Here is a 3,990-nt window from a genome sequence, read left to right on the forward strand (position 1 = left end):
GGTGATGGTGGGGCCACAGCCTGACTGCAGGCTGACACAGCCTCTTTAGTACCGGTTCGTGGCATGAACCGGTACTAAAGGTTCGCCACGAACCGGTACTATTGATCGCCGCCACGAACCGGCACTAATGTACACATTAGTGCCGGCTCTAATTCAAACCAGCACTAATGTGCTTCACGTTTGACCCTTTTTCTACTAGTGAGTGGGTGCAATATTAGTGATAATATTGTTGTGATCAAGAACATTGAGCTTAAGAGACTTGATAAGTTTAACCAGGATAATCCTGAAGTTTTTCTTCTAGTAATCATTGATGTTTCTGGAGAAGAGTATAATTTGTTTTCCACTAATTCAGAGACCCGGTCTGGAACTGGTGCTGACCCACATATGAATGTGGAAACAGACCTAGATTTCCCCTGGATTGAGGTCAACTATTCAAATGCTAGTAGTAGGAGAAAACTTGATTTTATAGTTAAATGATTGGCCTATTTTGGAACATTAGAGGCATGAATGGGTCCATCAAATGCAATAAACTGAAAGAGCTCATTATAGCTCATAAGCCTGATTTTATTAGTATTTCTGAGTCTAAAAAAGAAGATTTTAGTCCTCTTCAATTAGAAGCTTTTGACACTAGATCCTGTTATACTTGGAATTGGCTTCCTGCTAATAACATTGCTGGAGGCATCCTGATAGGAATTAGGAAGATCTCTTTGACATTTTTTGCTGTGATATTTACACTTACAGTGTTTCTTGCTTACTAAAAAAAGCAAGATGGGTCTACCTGGAGACTGATCTCCATCTATGGTCCTGCTTATGACCAGTACAAACTAGATTTTATTAATGAATTGCACAACTTGCTTACTGGGTGGACTGGTCAAACTCTAGTAGGTGGGGATTTTAATTTGATTAGGGAGGCCAGTGAGAAAAACACTGGTCTGATCAACTAACACTGGAAGACTTATTTAATGACTGGATCAATAGATTTGGTCTTCTTGAGCTGAAGATTAATGGAAGGAAATACACATGGGGCAATAACCAAGACTCTTTGGTTATGGCCACTATAGATAGGGTTTTCATGTCCACTAATTGGGCCACTTCCTTCCCTGACGTTCAACTCAAAGCTCTTCCTAGGGTTGGTAGTGATCACACCCCTCTGGTGTTGAACACTTGTGCTTTCTCCCCCCTAAAGAGAAAGCTTTTAGATTTGAGAAATGGTTCCTGGAAGTAGATGGCTTTAGGGAGGTAGTTCATAAAGCCTGGAACACTAAATGTTACTTTACTAAAGCTATTGATATTTGGCAGTTTAATATTAGAAATACTAGGAAAGCCATTAAAGGCTGGTGTGCTAATTATGAGGCAGAGCAAAAAAGGCAGAAACAGGCCCTGGTGGCTGAATATAATTGCCTTGATATTCTTGTTGACTCTCAACCTCTATCACCTAATTCTAAGCTGAGGATTAAAAACATTGCAGGTGAGCTGAATGATATCTGGAAAAAAGAAGAGATTAAAGCCAGACAGAGGTCCAGGGAGAGGGAGATCCTGGAAGGTGATCTCAACACTGGTTATTTTAAAGCTGCGGCAAGCCAAAAAAGGAGGAAGAAATAGATCCTGTTACTGGAAAATGATGAAGGTATTGTCATTGACCCAGAAGGCATTACGAATACTGATGTTAATTACTATAAAAAGTCATTTGGCTTTGTAGATAAAATAGATATCACTCTGAAAGATGACTTTTGGAGTGAGGGAGAATTATTTTCAGAAGCTCATAACAATATCTTAGATGCTGCTTTTACTAAGAAAGAAATTAAGGCTGCTGTTTTCATCTCATATGCTGAAGGAGCACCTGGCCCGGATGGGTTCTCTTTTTTTATTTTATCAGCAATTCTGGGACCTTATTAAAGGTAACCTATTTGCTTTATTCCAGGATTGGGAGAAGGGAGATTTAGACCTGTATAGACTTAATTTCTCCCTCCTAACCCTGGTCCCTAAAGAGGCTGAGGCAGTTAGAATGGAGAAATTCAGGCCTCTTGCCACGATTAATTGTAGCTTTAAAATCTTTGCAAAATGTGCCACAACAAAATTTGGCCCCATTTGCAATGATCTAATAGCTCCTAACCAGACAACCTTTATTAAAGGGCGTTTCATTGGTGAAAGTATTATTGCTGCACATGAAATTATCCATTCTGTGCACTCTAGCAAGCAGTCTGGCTTTGTTTTTAAGTTGGACTATGAGAAAGCTTATGACATGATAAATAGAGAATTCCTTATGGATATGATGAAGAGGAGAGGTTTTAGTAAGAAGTGGTTGGATAAAGTAGAATCTCTTATCTTCAAAGGCTGTGTTGGTATCAGGATAAATGACAACAACAGTGAGTTCTTTGTTCCTGGCAAAGGTGCCAGACAGGGAGATCCCTTTCCCCCTCTCCTATTCAACCTAGTTGCTGATGTATTTACTAGGTTTTTAATTAAGGCCTCTGTCAATAACAAAGTTGAAGGTCTTTTCCCTGTTTCAAATCCCGCGGGCATCATTAGTATGCAGTATGCAGACGACACTCTGCTTTTTTTGGGGCAAAAACCTTTCTTTTGCTAAAAACCTTAAGTGGTTACTTTCTTGTTTTGAACAGTTGTCTGGGATGAGGATCAACTTTCATAAGTGTGACCTAGTCCCCATTAACATTGACCATGAGGAAGCAAATTTATTTGCTCAGGTCCTGGGTTGCAAGCTTGGAGATTTTCCTATTAAATATTTAGGAGCCCCTCTTCACTATAATAAGCTTAGAAAAGAGGATTTACAACCCACTGTAGATAAAATTATTAAGAAAGGAGCCGGCTGGAGAGGGAGATTACTTTCTTCTGGTAAACGTCTTACCCTTGTCCAGTCTTGTCTTTCTAGTGTCCCCCGCTATCTTATGGGAATTATTAAATTCCCTAAGTGGGCTATTAACATGATCAACTCTCAACTTGCTCACTGCTTTTGGGATGATTATGAGGGCCATCATAAATACCACCTAGCTGCTTGGGGCAATATTGCCTTGAAAAAACAGTATGGTGGTTTGGGCATTCCTAATATAGCTGATATGAACCTCAGCCTGTTAGCTTCGTGGGCTAAGAGATATTTCAACGATGATGGTAAAATTTGGAAACAAATCATTGACGCTAAATATAAAACTTGCAAACCTAACATTTTTGCTTGCCCTGATAGTGGTGCTTCCCCCCTTTGGAAAGGCATTCTTTGGGCTATTAAAGCTTCAAAAATTGGCTTTTCCTGGAAGGTGGGTAATGGCAAGAGTGTTAGGTTCTGGGAAGATAGGTGGACTGGCAATGCTACACTTGCTACTAGCTATTGGAAGTTGTATAATATTGCCAATACTACCAATGTCTCCATCAGTGAAGTGTGGGATTGTGTGTCTCTGAAAATTAACTTTAGGAGATGTTTCTCGCCAGACATGCTTACTGCATGGAATGAGCTTTTTGGTGTAGTCAAGGATCTAAACTTTAATGATAGTGAGGACACTATTATTTGGGATTTGGAGCCTAAGGGCATTTACACTGTTAAATCTTATTATAATTTTGTGAATTTTAGAGGAGTGGCTCAAGACAACATCATGTTGATCTGGAAAGCTAATGTTCCTCAGAGGATCCAGATCTTTCTCTGGTTGGTTGTGAGAAACAAACTACTCACCAGAGACAATCCTCTGAAGAGACAACGTGTGGATGACCCTACCTGCCTATTTTGTAATGAAGCAGAATCAGTTTATCATCTTTTTTTTGATTGTATTGTTGCGAGAGAAATCTGGAGAGAGATTTTTAGCCCCTTGGGATGCACCGTTGAGCTTAACTCGAATGTGCTCCTTGAGTGGTGGGCGAGAAATGACAACAAATCTGCAGATATTATGCTTCATGCAGCTGCATTATGGGCTCTCTAGAGGTATCACAACGATATTTGCTTTAATGCTGTGCCATGGCTTGGTATGCAGGTTTTGTGGCAAAAAA

This window comes from Triticum dicoccoides, chromosome 1A (genome assembly GCF_002162155.2).
Source record: "Triticum dicoccoides isolate Atlit2015 ecotype Zavitan chromosome 1A, WEW_v2.0, whole genome shotgun sequence".
NCBI lineage: Eukaryota > Viridiplantae > Streptophyta > Magnoliopsida > Poales > Poaceae > Triticum > Triticum dicoccoides.